This window comes from Equus caballus, chromosome 18 (assembly GCF_041296265.1).
Source record: "Equus caballus isolate H_3958 breed thoroughbred chromosome 18, TB-T2T, whole genome shotgun sequence".
Classification (NCBI taxonomy): Eukaryota; Metazoa; Chordata; class Mammalia; order Perissodactyla; family Equidae; genus Equus; species Equus caballus.
Genome location: NC_091701.1, coordinates 39,554,413 through 39,578,418, shown reverse-complemented (window position 1 = coordinate 39,578,418; position 24,006 = coordinate 39,554,413). Strand labels below are relative to the sequence as shown.

Genomic DNA, 24,006 nt, shown 5'->3' with positions numbered 1-24,006 from the left:
CTCTGCTCCCTTCTGGGTTTAGCAACTCACACTTGAAAAGCTCTTTATTCTTTATAATGAATAGAGAGCAGGGACTTTTCATTGAAAAAGAAGAGCTATAACACAAAATAAAGGCAGACTGAGGGTAGTTATTCTTTTGAAGCGGTGGACAGAGAGAGCTTCGGCACTCAGCTTTCACAGGTATCGGCCCTTTCCTTGCATTATTCCTGGAATAGAGATGTGGAGAGGCTTTTGAGAAGCTCTTGCTGTCAAAAGCACGTGTGTGGCGGGCAGGATTTTAGGTGACAGCACTAGCTAGAGACCAGCAGAGCAGCCTGAAGTTGAAATTTCAATCTAATTAATTAACTGAAGAAGCAAAAGACCTGAAAGAAAGGCTTAACTCTTTGCTCTCCAGACCTCTATGGCTCGTGCTCATACCCTGGAAGGACGGAGAAGGGCTGGAAATAGAGGGATGGGAGCTGGGAGTTCGGGAAGCTGATGCCTACCTTGACGGGAAAAATCACTGTGAGGTGTGTGCTGGGGAGTCTTGTCCGTCAGAGAGGCCAGATTCCTCAACTGATGTCTTTTCCAGAAAGAAAAAGGAATTCAGATGGAGAAATGAGGTAAAACTCTTAGTCTACAATGTCAAGCCTTGTTTCAAAGTAATGCATTTTCCTTAAATCAAATCAAATGCAACTCTCGGGATCCCACTGAGCCCGTGAGAAAATCAATCTCAGCTATTATTTAGATCTCCTCCTCTACTCCAGATATTAGCATTTAGTGGGCATATGTGTTGCATGGGAAATGAGGGTAAGAAATCTGAATTAGACAGGGTCATTGAAGCTAGTTATTAGGCAAAAAATCCCTCCAAAAAACAGTGTCTTCAGATGAGAAGTTTATTTCCTACTCACACAAAGCCCAGTGTGGATGTTCCAGGGCAGGAAGTCATCCGGGCAGCTCTCCTCAAGAGGCAACTCAGGTGTCCATGCTCCTTCCATCACGGGCTCTTCCGGTCAACCTCTTGAGCTTTGAATCCTTTGCTTGCTGCCGCTCAGACCAGAAAGGGATTGGAGGTGGCAATGGAGAGAGCTTGAGGACATCTTTAAGGCCAGGCCTAAAAGTAGTGTATATTACTTCAGCCTCCATTCCATAGCCAGACTCAGTCACTTGGCTCCACTTAGTTGCAAGGGGGCTGGCGGAGAAATAGAGTTGACCTGTGGGAAGGAGAGGTGAAATAGATATTGATGAAACTTAGCAGCCTCTACCAAAGTCCCTCATCTTCAGGTCACATGGTTTTTTCTGTTATTCTCTCTGTCGACCCCACACGGTCCATAGAAGCCTGGTGCTCTCTGTTGCAGTGGCATTCACTGAGGCTGGAAGACATACTCTCTGGTCTTGCCACTTCTCCTGGTAAGGCGCATCATGGACCCATCAAATTCTAACCCTTCTCTGTCTGGGGAAAATCTCTTTTTCTCTCCTTGTCTCTGATCTTCGTCTAGAACTCCTAATATAACCTTTTCAACATACTCAGCCTTTCACAGAAGATAAGATGCAAAGTTACCTTAAACAGCTTCAGCTTCAGCCAACCAGTGGCCCAAACACCTTCTTGGAAGGAAGGTTGGAGACAAATACAGAGAGCACAATACCAATCAGTATTTCAATAAATCATCATGCCACCAAAATGCATGAGCCTCCTGGATGCATGAGACAAAATGCATGTGTCCTGTCATGAGACATTGGACTCAAGACCTTCACAAACTACCAACTTTAAGAAGGCCATCTTCTCTTTTAGATCTGTTTTACTTTCATTGCAATAATATGAGATAGCTTTTTTTTTCAGCATCATTTTCAGAAAGATGGAGAAGTTATAATCACTGTGATGGAAAAAAGAGTCAGAATACACAGTTGAGATGGGGATGTTGAGCAGTTGACGAGGCTGTCAATAGCTAGGCAAGCTGATGCCACCTTCCATTATGAGAGTGGGCCAGAGCCAAATGCCTCAGCAAGATAACAAATTGTTACTGACCCTGGATCTCTGAATCTCTCATAGATAGTTTTAAACTTGGAATGACAATTACCATAGTTTGTTTTAATTTTCCAAGAGACAAGATTTGGTAAGAGTTCACCTGGTGGTTTTTATGAGTTCAAGTCTCTGAACCTTGGGACGTACATTCCATGGACTGGAGGAAATTCAAGTGCCATTCAACAGCCACAGAAATCTCAGAGGCATTCTGGCTCACGGGAGTAGCTTCAAAGACAAGATATGGAGAAGGAGTCTGATTTTCAGAAAAGAGAATTACGGAAACCATAAATGGGTGACTTGAAAGCTGATTTGTTTTAATATTCATCCAGATTTTACTAATCAACAGATAATTTATAACTTTTTAAAAGATCATAATAATTGCTATGGACTGAAATGTATGTTGAAACCCTAACACTCAATGTGATAGTCTTTGGAAATGGAGGCTTTCGGTGGTAGTTAGGTCATGAAAGTGCAGCCATCACGATGGGATTAGTGTCCTTATAAGAAGAGACACCGAGAGCTTGCTTCCTCTATCTCTCTCTCCCTCTCTCTCATCCTGGCACCGTGATCTCAGACTTTCAGCCTCCAAAACTGTGAGAAACAAATTTCTGTTGCTTAAGCCACCCAGTCTATGGTAATTCGTTACAGAGCCCGAACTGAGACAACAATCATTTCAAATTATGATGAGTTCACTCAAAATAAGTCATACCTTTTGCCTTCTTAGTTGGGCTAATAAGTTGTCAGATTAGGAGGAATATCATAGACCTACTTTAATCTTGATTATGTTGAAGCCCTCAAAAGTAATATATTTTGATGGATTTGAAGCTGTTGAACAATCAAATGTAGAGTGTTGCTTAAGATTGAGTTTTAGGAACAGTCAATTCCTAATAAATTGCTCTTACCTGTCTAAATTCTGAAGCAATGGCTAAATAAACGCAGGTGTCAACCCCATGGAGAAAAAACCCTCAGCTTTGTTTTCAGTAATACTGATGGGAGAACTTGGCTGGTTATGTGCCCACAATCTGTCCTCTAATATTTCCTAATATTCCAACCCTCACACAGTTTAACTTCCCAATCCAGTCATGGGCATGGCTGGACCACTGCGGGCCTCCCCCTAGGGGGCAGCTCAGCGCTTGGTGGAGGAGGAGAGCTTGTGTGTCCTGAGCAGAAGCAACTTCAAAGAACTCAGAGAGGACTCAGTCAGGCACTTTCAGTGGCTTCTCCAAAATTCACCATTTACCAAGCATGGTTGGAGGGAATGGACTAGAAGTGGTAGAAGTTATGATCCTGACATTTCTGGAAAAGCAGAAGTTCTCATTCTACCAGCCAAGTTAGGAACGCATGGAGAGGAATGAAGTGGTTACTTCTGGCAAACAATGAGGAAACCTAGAGGCACTCCTCTCGTCCTGCTGCTGTTTCAGTCAACATTTTGCTATTTGATTCATATGAAGATATAGAAGGAATGTATATATTTTTAAGTTCACATAAAATAGGAAGAATCGCTGACATGACAAGTGAAAGGACCACAATTAAAAATTATCTCAAGTGACTGCAACCTAGGCTGGAATCTCCTAGAGACAACTGAATAGCAATAAATATCAAGGCCTTTATTTAGGTTAAAAAATTTTAAAAGAAAACTCCATACACAATGCAAATGTTCAGATACAGGGTGGAGACAGACAGTTTTGACATCAATTTATATAAAAATGTTCTAGGGGTTTTAGTTCATCTGAACTTAATGTGACAACTATTATGTGTCTGCTAAAAATGTTAATGCAGTCTCCAGCTGCATTTGTTCAACAAATGATTGCATAGAGTGTACTCGATGGCAGGTACTGTGTTGGGTCCTGGGAGTTGATGGCATCACAGTGTGTGGAAAGATCTGTCCAGTGAAAGGCACACACTTAAAGAGAAGCATTAATGAATTAAAATGGAGCATTAGTGGGTACAGACTTAGTCCTATTTCTTCAGGTTTCCATGAGGCAACTTCTACTGACTCATGGGAACAATATTTGAGTATTTTATTGGTAGGAATTATTTTACCTGGAAATGTAGAAACACTGACATAACTAGCTTAAACAATAAAGAAATTTAGTGTCTTTTGTAATAAGAAATAATCCAAAAGTAGAGCAAACATGTTACAACTGGAGCCGGGGATCTATTTCTCTGCTCTTCGATCTCATCTGGCCTGTAGGCAGAGGCTGCTTCTTCAGACTGGCCCTCTTGTGGTTAGAAGTTGGCTACCATCAGTCCTGGGACAGAATGCTTCCTCGTTAGAAAATCTCTCCTCCAACTATTGAACACAAGTTCTCACCTTCAGTCTAATTAGGCTAGTTTGTATCATGTACCCATCCCTGGTCCAACAGCAGGCTCTGAAATAATGCCATGCATGGATTGGCTTAAGCCTAAATTCTGGAACCAACCACTTGCAAGGGGATTGGACTTACTATGATTGAGTTGACTTGAGGATAAGGTCAGCTTCCTGAGACGCTGGGCAACATAGAAGAGGGGGCTTTTGTAAACAACATCAGGGTTCTGTTTGAAAGGAGGAAGATAGTGGGAATGGATGCTAAATAGAGGACCAGAGGAGAAGGAAGCTCTTATTGGATGGGTAAGTTTAAAAGAAGAAAAGCTAGGCAGCTTTTCTTTCTCTTTTTCAGGAAAACTTGTCCTCTCCTAGGAGTGGTTCCTTTCTTTATATGGTAGTAGCTGTAACTCTTACGCTCAAAACCTTGTGTAGTAGTGTAGATTCAATTATCCTGCTTCTCTTTATCTGACTGTGTCAGATAAATTCAAGTAGGTGGGGGTTAGTAGGAAGGCTGATTGTGGTCAAGGTCCATGTTCTCCTCTCTAATCTACGTTTATTGGAAGTAAGGCTGACCTATTGATCTTCATCTGTTGGATCCTGTGTCTATTTCTAATTAATTCATAGCCAATGGGAAGCATAATTATCACCCCTAAAAACCTCAACAAGTGTGCCCTAAGGAGCAAGCCAGAATCTAGAGGATTCTAAGGACTCTCTCACACAAAGAAAATCTAGAGCTCAATATTGAGACATTCAGCTGCCCTCAGATATCTAGATATATCAGACACTCAGAAATTTCAAAGGGTAAGAATTTTCATAGGCAGAGCTATGGAGAAAGCTGCTGTGCTAGTAATGAGAACCTTGTCATTGGAAGTATCCACACACAGACTGGGTGGCAATCTTTCAAGTATGCTTTAAAATGGAATTCTGCACATTTGGGAAGTTAAACACAGTCATTTCTATAGTATAATTCAACTTTTAGTTCTCTGGAGTCCTGTTTTGTAGATATGTTAGACCTGTGGTTTTCAAAGTGTGGTCCCTGGAGCAGCATCAGCACCTGGGGAGTTGTTAGAAATGCAGATTATCAGGTCCCACCCTAGACCTCCTGTTATAGATTGAATTGTGTCCCGCCAAAAAAATACATTGAAGTCTTAATCCCCAGTACACCAGAATGTAACACAGGGTCATTGCAGATGTAATTACATAAGTTAAGATGAGGTCATACGGGAGTAGGGTGGGCCCTTAATGCAATATGACTGGTGTCCTTATAAGAGGAGACAGACACAGAGACACCAGATACATGAGAGGAGAACGCCACATGATGATGGAGGCAGAGACTGGACTTGTGCAGCTTCAAGTTAAGAATCACCAAAGATGGCCAGCAAACCACCAGAAGCTAGGAAGAGGGAACGAAAGATGCTTCTCTACCTAAGGAAGATTTCAGAGGGAGCGTGGCCCTGCCAACACCTTGATTTCAGACTTCTAGCCTCCAGAACTGAGAGAGAGAATAAATTTCTCTTATTTTAAACCACCCATTCTGTGGTAATTTGTTATGGCAGCCCTGGAAAACTAATACACCTACTGAATCAGGAACTCTCATATTGATTCCCACCACGCTATGTTTAATAAGCCTTCCTGATGATTCCAGTGTATACTAAAATTTGAGAACCACTGATTTTTCTTCTAGAGCTGGACCAAGCCTCTCACTTTGACATGCATGTGAACAAATTAAGGATTTTGTTAAAATGCAGATTCTGATGCAGCAGGTCTGCGATATGGCCTGAGATCCTGCATTTCCAATAAGCTTCCATGTGACACCATACCACTGGTCCAAGGAACAGGCTTTGAGTAGCAAGGATCTAGATCAGTACTGTCCTGTAGAACATTCTATAATGATGGAAATGCTCTGTGTCTGTGCTGCCCAATAAGAAAGTCACTAGCCACATGCAGCTAACATCCTGAGTGAACATCCATGTCAGTCTTCCTCTATTTTGTATGTGGGATACCTCCGCAGCATGGCTAATGAGTGGAGTAGGTCTGCGTCTGAGATCTGAACCCACAAATCCGGGCCAGCGAAGCAGAGTGCTTAGAACTTTAACCACTCAGCCATGGGCCAGCTCCCTAAATTTTATTTAATTTTAATTGACTTAAATTTGTGTAGCCACATGTATTAGTGCAAGTTATCATCCCCTTGTTCCAAGACTTAAATGCCATGTTTTGCAAGGCTCTCAACTTTTATTCTTTTGAATTTTCCATAATTTAGTAGCCAGGACTGGTGCTGGTGTGCCCTATGCAAGCCTATGTGTGCTCAATAGTATATTGGGAGCCACCAGAGAGCAAAAAATAAGTAGATTACAGAATCTTTGCCCTTAAGGAACTTCCTGTGTAGAAATGACTCTCATTGTTTCTACCAGTTTCTGCCAAGCCTGAAAGTGTTAGTTCAATGTTAAAGGGGGAAAAATTAAGCAATAATTAGAAGAGATGATGCTTGGCAGAGGCTTTTTTATCTCAAGGCTACCAGATTTTGTTCATGGAATTTGAGAACATGAGTGATTTGCATATGTTGCATAAATTTGCATCTTGTATTCAAGAAACCCGACTCCAAGTCTATGAAGTACAATTTAATTAATTAGTGGAACCTACTAGCGTTGTATTCAGAACAGAATTCAGGGCATAATGCACATGAAATAGCTAGCTGTTGACAACAATTTGGAAGATTCCAGACCAGGTCAGGAGACATCAAAAAAGGAGAAGAAGAGGTTCACAACTAAGGGGAAGCGGAGTTATCAGGGGCTTTGTTATCATCCTGACCTCAGCCTTTATACACCTCGAGCCTTTGTGTATGGGACTGTTTATTTTCCACAAGTTCACTGGGTCAGACGAAGTTCCACCAGGGAATGGAATTAGGCCTTTTGTGCCAGCTAGTGTCTGTTTCCTTGTCTTCGGCATACCCCACCCCTCTTGTCTTGCTTCTTTGCCTATGAGGGGATTCTGCGTGGGTGTTAGCAGATAGTTTTAAAGAGAAAAGATAGAGTGAAAGAGAGGATGGTAGGCCTTGGGGATAGAAAGTTAAATAACACAAGATCCTTGCCATGAAGGAGCTCAACACTGCAGCAGGGGAGATGGCCATCTGAGGGATCACTGTGTATAAAAAGAAATGATGAAGGCATGTCCTAGGAAGAGGAGGGTCCAGAGAAGACAGAGACAAACTCTGCTCATGTGGGGTCGTGGATTCCAGGCAGAGAACAGCATGTGCAGAAACAGAATGGTGTGTTTAGCCAACTGTGAGCATCACTAAATGCAAAGGGGAGGAGGAGGTCAGGGAGAGGTACAAAATCCAGACCAGCCTATAAAGGCTTTGCTAACTTGTTTCAAGAGCAAGGGGAACGTCACTTAAATAGGGCACTTTAGTCCACTGTACTTATGAAAACATACCAGAAATCCAAATAGAGAGGCTAGAAGATCTTTCTCCTAGGAACAAAGTCATCACCTCCTAGCGTCTCCTGACCTATGCTTGCTGTAAATCAGCTCTTAACATTTCCTAGACATGCCCCTTTCTGGGAGAACCGGAATTCTTTTATGACCCAAGTTGACTAGAAACAAGCACCCATACAATATAAGCTCTGTTTGCTGCCCTACCCAAGTACAGCCCTTGCCTGCTGGGCGGCCTATAGCGTCAGTTAGACAGAGCTGAAGGGTCATCCGGAAATGATCACGATAACCACCTGAAGATTCCCCTCAGATGATCCCACCTCTTCTTTGTGTTGGTATTTACTCCCTCTTCCTTTTGGAACCTCAGAATCAAATATGGCACCTGAGGCAGCCCCAGAGATACTGTAGATTCATCTGGTTGCCCCAGTGGCCAAATCTGAGAGCCGCAGATTTCCCTCTTGCTGCTGACCCAGCAGGAAGGAGCAAGGATAGACTAAGTCAAGTGCCTCCCCCTGCCTCGCCCATGTAACTCTCCTCTCTGGGAGGACTGGCTTCCGTATCTCATTGGTTTACTAAATATTTTAGAAAACCGCAACGCAAAGCATAGAGTGTAAAATAACTAACACTCATGTACCTGCTCCTCAGTTTAAGAAACAAACATTTCAAGATCAGTTGAAGTCTTTGTGTATCCCTCTCTAACCACATTCCTTTCCTTCCTCTCAAGAAGTAATCACTATCCTGAGTGTGGTGTTTATCATACTGAATACTTGTCTCTATATGGTTACTATGGTATACTGTGTCGTTTTGTTTTGTTTTGTTTTGCTCTGCTTTTTCTTCCCAAATCCCCCCAGTACATAGTTGTATATTTTAGTTGTGGGTCCTTCTAGTTGTGGTATGTGGGATGCTGCCTCAGCATGGCCTAATGAGCGGTGCCACGTCTGCACCCAGGATCCAAACCGGCGAAGCCCTGGGCCGCCAAAGCGGGAGCGCACAAACTTAACCACTCAGCCACGGGGTGGGCCCCTACTGTGTTGTTTTATATATTTTAATATTTATAAAAATACTATCCAATGGCATTCTGGTAATGTTTAACAACTGACTCTCCAATGAGGAAAAACGGAGACCTGCTGTAAAGCATCTGCCAATTTCCATGGTGTCCCCACCGTGGTCAATTTCAAGCTACCACGTGATGTCAGTGATCAAGGAATTGGGAAGAGATGAGTCCAATAGGTGGGAGCCAGCTCCAGCATGACACTGATGTGTTATATTGCTCTATACGTCCTTTGGTAACTTGACTTTTTTGTTGTTCAACATTACTATACTTGAGATTTATTCATGTTGTTACACGTATTTCTAGGATTTTTCACTTCTACTACTGTATAGGGTTAATTGTATGAATTGCTAAAATTTATTTTTCCTTTTGACTGACATTTAGGTTTCTCCAATTATCTTAAAAATAATGCTGGGGCTGGCTCCTGGTGTAGTGGTTAAGTTTGCGCACTCTGCTTCAGTGGCCCAGGGTGCATGCGTTTAGACCCTGGGCATGGACCTACACACTACTCATTAACCCATGCTGTGGAGGCATCCCACATAGAAAACAGAGGAAGACTGGCATGGATGTTAGCTCAGCAACAATCTTCCTCAAGCAAAAAGCAGAATATTGGCAATGGATGTTAGCTCAGGGCCAATCTTCCTCACCAAAAAAAACATGCTGAAAAATCATTTTTGAAAGCACTTCCTGGTGCACTGGTGCAAAGACTCCAAATCTCAAAGTGGAATTGCCGGGTACCTGACTAGATTTTGCCAGATTTTTCTCCTAAGTAGCTGTAATGACTTATCCTTCCAATAGCAGTGTATAAGAGTCTCATTATATCATTTTCTACTGCTCTCAGTTTTGACAGATGTCATGAACTGAATTGTGTTCCCCTAAAATTCATATGTGAAGCCCCAATCCCCAGTTGACTATATTTGGAGATGGAGCCTTTAAGAACGAAAATAAGCTTATAAGGGTGAGTCCCTAATCTGATAGAACTGGTGTTTTCATAAGAAGAGGAAGAGACACCAGAGCTCGCTCTCCCCCCGTGCACAGAGGACAGGCCTTGTGAAGACTCAGCGAGAAGGTGGCCACTACAATCCAGAGAGCTCTCCCCAGAACCCAGGTTTGCTGGCACCTTGATCATGGACTTCTAGCTGACACAACTGTGAGAAAACAAATGTCTGTAGTTTCAACTCCTCACTCTGTGGTATTTTGTGAAGGCAGCCCAAGCTGACTAATACAACAGACTTTAATCGTCGCCTTTGAACAGATGCAGTTTTCCTTTATTTTGTTTTGAGAAACTCTTTGTTTCCTCCTATCAAACCTCAACTCTTATGTAGTTTGAAGAAACTCCCAAAATGACTCCTTCGTTAATAATCCATCTATTCGCTTATTCCCAGCTTACCCCTCTGCTCCACTCAGGCAGATTTTCTCAGATTCCTCAGACGTACCATACTTGTTCTCATCTCTGGACCTTGCCCAGAATACGCTGCCTTCTTCCCCAAGCATGGCCAAGTCCTACCCATTTTTTATTACACAATTTGAACCCCACACTCTAAGAGGTAGGACTCTTGGTTCAAATGGAGGAAACTCCAAACCAAACTCCTGTAGGTGCAAAATAAAAATCTGCTTTCAGGAAGAACAGAAGGGATGCAGGGACCCAAACAGCGCTGTTAGGTCCCTCTTCCGCTGTCCAGTCCCCACCTTCCCCTGCCTTGAACTGATTCCTTTTACAGATATCCTTCTCCTGGACTGAAGGGGCTGATACCAGGCCACAGAAAGCTCCAAACTTACATCATCCCCTCTTATGCATAACCCACAAGAAAAACCTTTTCTCTCTCCCCCTCTATTTATAATATGTCGGGTGAGATTTTCCATTGGCCTGATTTGGATCAAGTGCCATTCCTTTGTTCAATCCTTCTGGCTAGCGGGATGGGCTACTGTATTGCCACGGCTGGGGCATATGCCCACACCTGTAGCCAGAGAGTTGCTCCAGAGGAGGTTTGCATTGTGTTATAATCACACGGTATTGTGGCTGACAAACCCGCTAAAACCACGTGGAAGGTAGAAGGTCAAATCTCCTCAAGATGGATCTTGATAAACACAAACAAAGGAGTCTACCGCAGGCCTGCTCCATAAAGCCACGCCTATTTCTCTACCCTCATCCCTCCTCTCCACTTCTGAACTGATACTGTATCTATAGTATCTATCACTTAATTATCAAATATCTTGTGTTTCATGCTAAAGTATATTCTTGTTAAAGCTAGGGATCATGTCTTCACTTTCTGTGTATCCTTTGTAGCCCCTAACAGAGAACCGAGCGTGTATGAAGCATCCGATAAACACTCATTGATTCTTAGAATCTGTAGCCTGCTATTTCTAATGGGAGCTAGTCTTTTAAACCCGTTCCTACTGACTTCAAACAGTAGTTTTAACTCAGATTAGAGTTTTGAAATTATAGTGAGATTCCGGAGATAATAACTGCCAAAAATGTGTATAGTGTGTTGCAATTTAGAAAATACTCTCACATTCTGTGATCCTTACAACTGGATAGAAGGCAGGTGCTTGTCCCCATTTTATAGACAAAGAAACTGAGGCTCAGTGTGGTTAAGTGTCTTGCCCGAAACAGACTGGCTGTCAAGTGGCAGAAACAGATTGGCCACATTCTGACTGGGCTTTGGGAGCAAAGCTTTCTATCACAGCTCCTCACAAGGGCTGAGTGCTGGAGGAGGTGTGATGAGGAACTCCTCTGGAAACGGCACCCTGGGGGGCTGCCCTTGAGAGCTCTGATCGCCTCTCCATCATGTGGAGGGTCCGTGAATGGATCAGTGTATGGAAGCTCTACCTACATTTGGGCACTCACCGCCTGGAACATGTGTTTGAAGCCTGGAACCAAAGCATCTCTGTGGCCCCGGACATTACTGAGGAGAGATGCAGCCCACATTTAAATGCCAGATGATAGAAGCAAGTGGCCAAGCAGTGCAGGCTTTTTTGCCAAGTTGGAATGGGAGCAAGTGTGACTAAGCCAAAGGGACTAGAGGTGGAAACAATTCATGTCTGGTTGGAACCAAGCACTGTGTTGGCGATAACACTTCCAGAACAAGCAAGGGTGACCCTAAACCCGTGTTCCAAGGAGCCCTGTAAAGGAATGAGCTGCACACACTTCTGTTATTTAACAGAAATTCACCAATGGGGCCCATCCTTTAACCTCAGAGCAAGAACAGAAATGTCGGCAGTGTCATCGCAGGCCCCCTCTGCCTGCTGCTAGCCCTGCAGAAGCTTGTAAAGGCAGAACTTCAGGGCCCAGACATCTTGTTTCTGTTGCTTTTGCCAAAGAGTTGCTCCAGAGGAGGTTTGCATTGTGTTATAATCACATGGTTTGCAAAATGATAGTTAAGAGTCTGTTAGCATTTCCACCCCAAACCTCATATTTCAGCTGCTCACAGTGACTCAAATATAAGAATTCTCTTTAGGCTGAAATTTGGCACACAGGGTCTCAGGCCCAGCTGGGGAGCAATTTCAACCTTTTTTGGGACCGGATTTCAATAGCATCCATTTGGCTGTTTTTGAATAACAGCAGAAGCACAACAGAAGAGAAGTTAGCATTTTTATAGCAAAATGTTGCCATTATGTGACTCAAAAACTGGTATTGGCGTGGGGGTTGGGGGTACCCACCCTAGCTACTCTCAATAAACCCTGGCAGGTGATTAGGCTTTGAGTGGACTAAGCACGCAAACTATTTTCTTAAATCTTTATTGAAAACCCAACCGCTAGTCTGTTGTTGAGAACAGAGGAAAGATTTTGTTTAATAACATATTGTGTTTTTGAAAAGCTAAGTTGACTCAGGAACAATGACACATACCAGTGGATATTGAATTTCTACTACACCCACTCCTTGGTACAATTGGGGCAGTGGCAAATTGTAGGATGCAACTGAGTTCCCAAATGTAAAGGCAAAAAATTATGAGGGGGCAGGGGACAGGGAGAGGAAGGCAGCACCAGGATTGCAAAGCAAGGAGGAATATTGCTGATGATGGAAGATCAGGGACCCAAGATCTGGTCCTTCCTTCTGGAAGGAAGAAGACATCAGAACTCAGATATTCTTTTCCACCTCCCTGCTCACTAATAACGACTCATCGAATTAAAAATGACAGATTCCAAAAAAGCAAAATGATACCAAACATTTTTTAAGGAAATATTTTAGAGAAAATAAAGGCATAGAGTATAATCTAACACATACCCATGTACCCACCACTCGGTATACGAAATAAACGTTGCAAATACAATTGAAGTTGCCTCTGTGTATTTATCAGCTTTTTTGATGATTTCCTTGCTTCTTAATATGAAGGTTTATTATTGTTCTCTTCATAGAGGATGCTATGTCTCCAGTTTGTATTTCATCAATATAATTATCCATGATTCCTCTTCCTTTTCCTTCTACATTATTGAAGTTTATCTAAATTCTGTTTAAATTTGTGCTTTTTTTCCCAGAATTTCCTGGGTTCCACCACTGAACGGTAGTCCTGCATCAAGGTCAAGAACTTGAGATTCAAAGCACCTTTCTTGGTTAAAGTCAAAGGAAAACAATTCTCCTCACCCTCTGCCAAAATGATGCCCTAACAAACCTTAAGAACTTTCTGGCTGCTCCATTGTAGGAACTGATGCCCAGAGCCTTGAAATTCCAGTCTTCATCTGCTTCCTGCCACATCAAACTGCCTCTCCTGCAGTTCAGGAAAATTGCCTTTTGACATGGCCATCAGCCCCACCCTTTCTGTACTGATCAACACCTTTGCAAATAGAAACCTTGACTTACAGGCACCTTGATTCTGTGTGAGCTACCTCAGGTTCTCGCCTGACCTTTTAACCATGACCTTGGGAAGAGCTTCTAACCAGACTATAAGTAAACTGGTCAATTCTAAGACTTGGAGATACATTGATCCAAGAATTCCCAATGCAGCAGGCTGTAGAAGTCATGGTCATTCCCTCTCTGGAAGCCATGGCTCACCTGTTCCTGCCTCATAGACCCCTAATTCTGTTCAGGCGTCAGGGAACCACACGTATGCGGGAGGCTAGACCCCTCTCAGCACAAGGGCAAGAAGCAGCACTTTTACACCAGGTGGGCGTCTGGGCCCATGATTCCCTCATTTGTAGTTGCATGACTTTAGGTAAATTACTAAAACTGTGTGTCTCAGTTTGATTCCTCTTGTCAGAGATCGTTAGAGCTGACGTGCTGGGTTTGGCGGAGTTTAGAAAAAACAATAAAACTAGGAACTTGCTAATGTTGTTGAATCAGTGAATTAACCAACCATGGAACATAAGCTCCCTGAAGGCAGGGATTTTTATCTGCTTTATCACTCAAACATCCCCACCATCTATGGCAGTGCCTGGTACATGGTAGGTGCTCAGTAAATGTTGGTTGAATTGACTTGTCTTGAATCTCAGGCTCACCAAATTTCAGGTACGACTTCTTGTTATAAGAGATAATAAATATCCCCTTACTTGTTGCCAAAAGCATCTTGATACACAGATATCATTTGTCTAGTCAGTACCATCCTTTCCTAGAAACAGTCCCGTCACACCTATACAAACATGGTTATGATGGGAGCTAAGTTAATACAGTGTGGTTCTATGGCCACAGTTAATTCATTCAGAGTTGGGTACCTGCCTGGGCATAGTTCTTCCCCAGAAATTTGGAATTCCACTAAGACATTCAAGCTCAATCTTGCTGCTTTTTGAAATGGAAGAAATGTGAACTTGTAGCCTGTTGGCAGTTGTATTTCCTGTATGTTCTCATGAGCCCCACAAAGAGGTTAGCAATCAGCAAGAAGAAAGAGTGAAACAGATTGCTGGAGAAACAAAGGCAAAAGATGGACGAGAATGTTCATGGTATTTAAGCATGGTTCCAGTTGTTTTTGAGGCCCACCCACATCCCAGTACTTGGGATCTGGGAAGCACATGAATTTTCTTATAATAAAGTCTTCTTTTTTCCTTAGGCTATTTTGAGTTGGGATCCTGCTAATTGCAGAGAAAAGATCCTAAGAGTTTTTCGTTTAATTATAGCTATGAATTCTGAGCAAACTACACCTTACTTCCTATAACTTACATGCACCCATGAAAAGTAAAAACTTCATATAAAGGAGAAACACTGAAGGACAAATATAATCCAAACATAACCATAAATCTCTGGAAACTCACACCAAGAACAAAGCCTATGAGGCCAATTGTCTCAAGTCTTCCTTTAATGCATCCTTTACAACCCTTCCAACCCAACCCTCTCTCTTTGTCCATACAAACATAGTGACCAATCTGAGGTTCTTCAAGGTTTACAGTGCTGTGCTCCACTACTGTCCCTTGGTTTTTCCATGTGGCACCCTCCATACCTGGGAACTATTCTATTTTAGCTGTCCACTACTTTAAAAACTTCTTTTTTGAGTTGGCTTCAAATAACTTTATGATTTTGCTTGTATTTTTCTTTGTGGTTTCAACGTACAATTCCAAGAACTAACTATCTCTATCAACCTGAAACTTTGCTGGATTCCATGTCGATAATTTTTTACTGGACCACAGGGGCCATCTGGTCAAAGGCCATGACTCTCTTTGCCATTTGTGCAGCTGCCTGCACATCTGTACGTTCTGATGCACCCCTTTACTATTGCCTGCTTTCCATTGCATGTTGTCAAAGGCCTGGGGACTGCATCTGTCTGAATTTTGTTTGTAGGGCTCTGAGCATCAAGCAGTGTGTGGCTTAGAACACAGAAAACATTAGTCTCAGCAAACTAGATTCATGAAGAGTCATGATGAATGGAAATGATGAGACATTTGAGCCTAGGAACAGGAACTGGATTCTGTATTCACCTCCTGGCTAAAAATGGTTATTTTAAATGTTCCCACACTGACCTACCTAATCAGTTTTTCTAGCTGAGACCTGTTTACATGGTGGTTATTTCCTTGGAAGTACTTGTTATTTAGTTGATTTAGTTGTTAAATATTAAGAGTTTTTATATTGGCTCTTTAGAATTGATCACCCTACATTCTTTAACTTGTATTCCCCTATACTCTCTCTCTTTTTCTCCCCCCCACCCCCGCCCCTGCCTACATACACACACACACACACACAGACATAGACACACACAGAGGTGTTCATTTGAAAACTCAGGCCTTAAGGCTGGATCTATACTTGGCCAGCATCTTCAAGGTCACTGGTGTTACTTCTTGCCTCTGCTGTGTGGGAGCCAAAGAGAGTGACTCATCAGGGTGAATAATGCCTCTGTAATACTACCAGATTGTGTTTGTCTCCACTTCAAAGCTCTTAGTTTTAATAGAATAGTATTTCTCCATCCCGCCCACCCAAACAGCAGTCTGGAGGGCTGAAAGGCAACAGTTAGATGAACAGTAGCACCACTTCTGTAGGATAGACTATGCCCCACCCCAACCGTGTCCCCCCAAAAACCGAGCAGCACCCCTTATGGAACTTCTCAGGCCAAATTCTAGTCAGGCTTTGTTGACTAGAGATCATCTCTCATCACCTCTTTTTCTCTTCTTTTCTTTCTTTCTCTTTCTTTCCTCCCTCCCCGCCTCCTTCTCTCCTTCTTTTCTCTCATTTCTTTTCTTTTTCTTCCTTTCTTTTCACCTCACCTAGAATTATCCTTTCTTGATGGGTCTTCAGCCCCTTGCTGTCATTTCAGCCCTTTATTTTCTTTTCCATCCAAAAAAAGAGTTTGTGACTTTGAGTTTGTCATAAGAAGAAAGAAAAATAGAAAGAAAGAAAGAAGGAAGGAAGGAAAGAAGGAAAAAACAAAGAAAGAGTAAACAAGAAAGTCTTTACACTCTGGAATCTATTCCCATTTCCACAGCACCCTCTTGACTCCTTCTGCAAGGACTCTATTTTAGAAATCACGTGTCTTTGGTGGAACTATGGCACAGAGTGGCCATGATGGAAGGAATAATGGCAGAACTACCATTATTGAGCCCTTAGCCATGGTGCCAGGTGCATTATACACGTATTTCATTAAATCCTTACAACTGAAGTAAGGCTTGTTATCTTATTTACATGTGAGTAATGTGAGGTCCAGAGATATTAAATAACTTGCCCAAGGTCACAGCCAGGAAGGAGAAAGGTGGAAAATATCTAACTCTACCTGGTGCCAAGATCCATGCTTTTTTTGCTCAGCTGTTTGATTGAGAGGGGAGATATTAACCAGTCTAGAATTCCTAGTTTTTCTATGCCCTCCCTTTCTTTTTTTTTGAGGAAAATTAGACCTGAGCTAACATCTGTGCCCATCTTCCTCTGTTTTATATGTGGGATGCCACCACAGCATGGCTTGATAAGCGGTGTGTAGGTCTGTGGCTGGGATCCAAACCGGTGAACCCCGGGCCGCCTAAGCAGAGGACGCAAACTTAACTGCTACGTCACTGGGCCAGCCCCCATGCCCTCCCTTTCTTGATGCCCATTTGTGGAATAACATGAAAGAGTATAATTTTCTTTGATCATTCCCAAGTCATTTCAGCCCAAAGCACCTCCTCATTGTTGCTGATGGTATTTAGGCATATCTTTCCTACACTAGTGAACGATATATTTTAGACATTTTGCCAGTCCTCATTCATGTCCTACATGTGCTAATCAAAGTTCCTCTAGACCTAAGGTAATGATGTAATCAATCATCCAAACTGGGATACTTTTGATAAGGAAAAGGAGTGCTATTAACAAGTATTCTGGGCAACCTAGGCTGCCCCAGGCACAGTGGGATGTATGGCCACTCTCTTAGGATAAACTATAACCAAGTTAATGTCTCCTATGGACAAAGAGAGTATGGATAGTCCAGGCTTATCTAAACACTATGCAAAACAAGAGAACAGAGGTTGGGAGGGAGGAGAAGATGGAACTACCAGCCCCAGACATCTGTCTCACAAGCAATTGCTGCATTTCTGGGTCTGGCTGTGTGTGGTGGGAGACAGAAGGTAGCTGGAAATGACTTAAAATTAGAATTATCATTGTCCCTATTTCTTAAAGAAGGGTTTTGCAAACTTCAGTGTGCTTGAGAATTACCACTGTTTTTATTTAAAGTGAGGATCCCTGAACTCTGTACCTTAGAGATGTTGAAAATATAGTCTGAGGTGGGCCCGGTAAGCTGCATTTTAACACCCTCCCATAGGGATTTTGATCTAGGCAATTTATGAACTACCCTGGGAAGGGAAACAATGTTCTGTGATGCAAAGTCTTTGCTTCCTTTCTCCACAAAGGCAGGCGCAACTTCAGAGGATGTTCCTGCCGGACAACTGTTGACAACAGGAAGACTTGTTCACAGATATTGTTGGTATGACCTGAATCATCCTTCAAATCAAATAATTTAAACCATGTTAACTTTATAATTACTTTCAACACAGATTCTCAGTATCTTTACATTGAATTCAAAGAAAAGAGAGAACAACATTTTCTATGCTTTCTGATAATCACAGTAATAATAGTTGCCATATATTGAGCAATGCTCTTGTGCCAGGCATTTACATATATATGTTACTTTGAATATAAAAACCCTCAAAATAAGTCATGTTAGCTCTGTTTTATAAAAGATGGACCCCAGGCTCAGAGAAGTTAGGGGACTTGCCCGAGATCTCACAGCTGGTAACTGGCAGAGCTGCCATTTGAAAACAGGTCAGCTCCCTCACCATTGAAATATTTAGTGAACTCACAAGCACCCTATGAGTATGGGAAAATACTTATTGGAAGCCCACATCATGCAGGTAAGCTAGTATGACCTTTCTAGTAGAATAATTCCTAGACAGAGTGGAGACCTGAATGGTGACTTGGAGAAATGCTGAGGCATTTCTTTGGTATAAAAAGGCAGGATAAAGCTGATTATTAGTTAACGTTTGGGAAACCTGGGGGTACAGCTAACCATTTTCCAGGCTGGCCTTTGGATTTATTTCTTTTTTGTTGGCTGTGCTGCTGCTACGCTCTTTATTCATATTTTCAAGGAAACACAAGTAAAGCGACTGTTCTCTAATTGCGCTCCCTTCCTGCAGCCTGCCTGCTTCTTCTGAGTACCACGGGCTGGTTCCATACGCAGCACGTCGTGTGGAAGGACTGGTGGCAGCTGCAAGTTGGTGTGTGACACATTGAGTAGTCATATTTCTCTTCTCTGTGGCCCTCCAAAGCCCTTTCCAACATAACTTTTCCCCATCTGTTCTCGTTTGCACTGCATAATAGGGGACAGGTTTTGGAACTTGGGATTCAAAAAAAACATTAAGAGAAAATAAAAATGAGATGGAATTTGAGTAGAAAGAAACTCACTGGCTTCCCCCCCACCTCAGTTACTGGGATCATTACCAGAGTATTAAATCGATCAAGTCTTCACTCTAGTCTAGTTGATTCTCTTTATGTGGTAGTGGGGAGATGGGAGAGCATTTAAAAATCTCCTTAAGCTGTCTGCACAGCAATAAGATAGACAGCGCGGCCAAGTCATTAGCAAATAGAGTTGCCCGATACCTGAGTTAAAGTTTTTCCACGTTTGCTTAGAATCTCTAATAAGTTACGTTAATTGCCTCATGCCTCAGGTTCCTTCTCTACAAAATGGAATGCGTGATGTGAATTTTAGAATACTTAGAGGATTTTCCAAAGTGCCGTGAGCCCACCTCTGTGCGTGCGATGAATGATTTTGGAAATGACACGAACATCTTTAAATTTGAAAAGTAATAAGTTTCTTCTCATATATATTAGGAAAAAGACTGCAAGTGGCACAATATACTCATGATTTCATAGATATTTTTTCATAGGATGAGGCTAAACTAGGCATGTAAGTTTAAAAAGTGAACAGATTTAAAGAATATTCAGTAAATAATAAAAGTGAATATGTGAAAACAAAAACAGAAGTACGAGAATGGCGGCTTAGAATACAACTATAGCAGAGCAGTGGTTCTTTTATTCTTTCTTCACATTTTTTTTCAAGTTTTCTTATGGGCCTTAGTTTCCCAATGTTGAATGAATCATAATCCTTGGGTCACAGAACACTATCATCATCAGTCTAGCAGCGGCTTACAATCCTTTTGAGATCACAGCCTTCTTTGAGAATCTGATGAAAGTTACAGAGATTCCCCAGAAAAATGTATATTCCCACATACAAACTAACTTCTGCATATAATTTCTGGGTTTTCAGGACCACTTGGAGTCCACCTGTGGACTGCTGGAGATTTCTGGTGCATCAATTCAAGGTTGTGTCCACATGCTCGGCAACCGCATTCTCTGCTTTCTTAAACTCCTAGGTCAGCAAGTGAGCCTTTAAGCCTCACTTTCTATCTTTCTGCAAGGAATGCCATCTTCTCTTACTGCCTACGCAGGGCAAAACTGCCCCCCCAGCTCCCCCACCCCCACCTGCAATCTCTTCCCTCTCCCTTTTTTTGTTTAATCAGAAACACTACCAGAAAGGTTTGCAGTTGGGACCTGTTGAAGTTTGCCCAGCTCACTTCCTTTTCTCTTGGGATCTGTTCCTCCCCACGCCACTAATGTGGTACCTGTAGGAGCTGACACTTACGTGGCTGTCACTGACTGGCACAGAGAGAGGCTCCTGCCCCAAGCCAGACCAGTCAGTGTTTTTCCATTTTCCACCAGAACTTGGAAAGAGAGGTGCATGATGTGATACTCAGGAGAGGGCCCTTATTTGTTATTTCTGCAGAGAAGAGCACCAGGTGCAGAGAGGTGATCTATAAATGCTTTTGATGATATCGATTCCTTCAGCAGACTCCTATGGAGCTGAAAATGCTCTGGATTTGCTTCCATAACTCCCACTGTCATTTTCCACCCTCTTCCCCAAATATAAAGTTATTTGTGAGAAAGGTGGTGGTAAGGTTGATAAGAAGAGTAAGGGTAACTGCTATCACTTACTGAATATATCCATGTACTGTACCCCCTCCACTCCATGCTGTATGTGTGCCCTCATTCAATATCCTCAGGCCCCTCATGAGGCAGGCAGTAATTTCTTCTCTACTTGTCAGATAAAGGAACCAAGGTTATAGAGTCAGAAAGTGCTAGAACCAGTATACAGAACCAGGGCTGCCTCACTCCAGATGTAGCAATTTTGTCTTCTAAACTGTGAACTTTTTCCTATTCAAAGTAGTGAAACATCTTACCCTTGTCCCTGCCTTTCTGTTGTTTCCATCCTCCCACCCTGCTCTCTCCAAGAATTTTTGTCCAATTATACTAGCCAATATAGATATATCTCTCTTTCTTTTTTAACTCAATGATAGCATCTGATCCAATTTCCTAAGATTTGCTTTTTTTTTCTTCTACTTATCGCTACATTGAGGAGCTGAGTTCATATCAGTACATTAATAACTTCCTCATTATTTTTCCTCATAGTGTTCCACTGTAACCATATGTCATAATTTAGGGACTCAGTATCCTATTGATAGACATGTAGGTTGTTTTCAACTTTCTACATATAGTGCTGCAATGAAAACCTTGCACATATATCATTTCACAATTGGGTGAAGTATGTGCAGAAAATATTCCTAGAATGGATTTGCAACGTCAAAGGGTATATACATTTGTAGTTTTACAAGAGAATGTCAAATTGCCGTCCACAGATCTTGTACCAACTTCCACTATGACCATAGTGGCATGAGAGTAACTTGCAGTATTATTGATGATTTCAAGTTCTTGTTCTACTCCCACATCTGAAAGTTTCACCTTCTCTAAAATGTCTCAAATTGCTTTATTAAAAAACAAATCATAAGACTTCCACTCAGTTTCTGCCCCCAGTCGCATACATACATATGTAGAATTTCTTCTGTTGTGTATTTTCACCTACTTTGCTTAGAGCTCCCCCTAACTTCCAAAGGATGCTCAGACGATAAACTGCAAGTCAGTCTTGCATAACCATTCACCCAGCAGATGGTTGATCTCCAGGCCATTTACCACTAAGCCTTTCATGGGGATTTTCAATAACATCTTCCTCCTCCCTATCCTCGACCCTCCCTCCCCTCAGTCCACTGTCAGACTTGCCCACCACAAAGCCCCTGCCTCCAACCTTCTTAATAGTTTGCACCAATTACATCTTTGCTGCCACACCACTCTATTTATTCTTCACATTCTTCGGGAGGTTAATGACTGTGGAAATCTAAAACAGCCCCTCTTCAGGAAGTGGTAAAATCTCTTGGAATAACAGAAACAAGTCTTGAAAGAGCTCTTGAATTCATCGACATTTTCAGTTAATTAAAAACCCCAAAGAAGTAATGATATGCATTAAAATTGAAAATGATATAATGAGCAGCGACCAAAACCTGGTAAATTAATATGGATACTGGGGCCAGCCCGGTGGCACAGTGGTTTACACATTCTGCTTCTGTGGCCTGGGGTTCACCAGTTTGGATCCTGGGTGTGGATCCTATGCACCACTTATCAAGCCACACTGTGGCGGCACCCCACACATAAAGTAGAAGAACATGGGCACGGATGTTAGCTCAGGGTCAGTCTTCCTCAGCAAAAAGCAAAGGATTGGTGGCAGATGTTAGCTCAGGGCTAATCTTCCTCAAAAAAAAAAAAATTAATATGGATACTGTCTGTTAAGTATGACCAATCAAAAAATACCTCAAGGAGGAACAGAAACACCTACTCCATCTCTCTTCCTCACAAGTTCACGTCCCTTCTCCTCCTTTAAGTCATTTTTAGATATCACTTATTTAGCAAAGAAGAAGTACCAGAATCAGTCTCCTCCATGTGGTAATAAGGCTTTGTCTTCACAGGAACTCCAGTTCAGTTCGGAAACTTTCAAACATGGTTTTAAAGGCTTTTGTGAGTCAACTGTTAGTGAATCACACAAAAGGGGCCTTTATTAATAAGCATATTCTGTTCATTATAGAGAAATGAAAGCCTCAGAATAATTCACCAAATGTTTAAAGAGAAAACAAAAAACAATGTGGTAAACATATCAGGACTCGATGAGCTGTCTAGGTAATTGGTTGTTTCTGTGCACCTGGTTCCAAAGACAATATTTAATGTGTAATCTGTTTCATTTTGCTTGGGGAAGTAAGTGTAACTCTACCCCCTGGATCACATCTGCATTAAAATTAAGGGAGGCAGAGTTTTGTTTCAGTGAGTGGAAATTTATGCACATGAGTTGTCTTTTACATGGAGACAGCAATTATACCCCTAGAAATGCAGTCTGTGGGAGAAAATGACATATTCAACGCCGCGGAACAAAAGCCTAATGCTAAGGGGACATTAACAAGGTTGGGAACCCCCTCCCAACAATTAACATGATCATTTACAAAATCTGCAATCTATAAAATTATTTTAAAAACACGTTTTTCCAAACAATGTTTTTTTCTCCTTCTTTCTCAAAAAAAAAAAAAAAAGATTCAGCAGCAACCATGCAGAATCTATTCTACTGTAACAGATAATATTTCTAAATCTCTTCAGATATATTTAAGGACCGACAGAAACAAACTCCAGAGAGTGGTAGGTGACCCTGGTTTAACAGCCTCGTAAGGACTGAGGGGAAAATGTGGTCAAGAATTTTCCATTTCTATGTGAGGAAGTTGTGGTGAGGAAGCAAGAATTCCTAATCAGAATTCTAGAACACAGGGAGATTGCATAGAGCACATGCAAACAAGAGTCTCAAGAAGCTAAAACTGGTTTAAAAAAATGATTTGTTAGCTGACTTGTTAGAAAGGACAAAGTTGGAGCCATTGAAGTGGGTTAAGTTTTTATTTCCTCTCTCTTCTCTGGAGACTAAGAAACAGATGAGGAAGGATGCGTTTTCTGCCCTCATTTCCCCTGTGTCTTCTCCACCTTTGTGCTTGCTGAGAACACATAAAGTACAAATGACCACACTTTATTCCAAGTACTAATTGTATCACCAATAGAAAAATACAAGCCCTGCTAAACTGAAATAGGTTACAGTAAGTCCATTTGTTTTTGAGCTTTTCAAAGTTTTTAATGCTTGATCTTAGTTTTTTGTAGATGTGTGTGTGCATTTTTGTTTGACTAGTTTTGCTTCAAATTCTGAGTGAAAAAACTTGTACTTTTTATTGATCTACTATGAGAGATTTTTTGTTTTGTTTTTGGGAAACTTGAGTTTTTCAATTAATTTTGGTGTATTTTCAGAAAGTAACATAAATAGAGTAACTTCAATGGGCCAGGCTCTGGGGAAAAGCAGGCGGCAAACTAAATCCTGATTGGTTTTTGGAAAATACTAGGAATTTTAAATGTGAACAAACACGGAAGAAGTAGAGTTT

At 41.9% G+C, this 24,006-nt stretch overlaps 1 long non-coding RNA gene across 3 annotated transcripts in view; it reads right to left on the bottom strand.

The window, feature by feature from the left end:
* LOC138918651 (uncharacterized) overlaps window positions 1-24,006 on the bottom strand; it is a 40,295-nt gene that overhangs the window by 6,229 nt on the left and 10,060 nt on the right. For all 3 annotated transcript variants that reach the window (XR_011428231.1, XR_011428230.1, XR_011428232.1), the window contains 2 exons: window positions 891-1,193; window positions 486-562 (listed from right to left, as the gene is read on the bottom strand). This is a non-coding gene — a long non-coding RNA (uncharacterized lncRNA). Of the gene's footprint in view, window positions 1-485; window positions 563-890; window positions 1,194-24,006 lie in introns of those variants that run through there.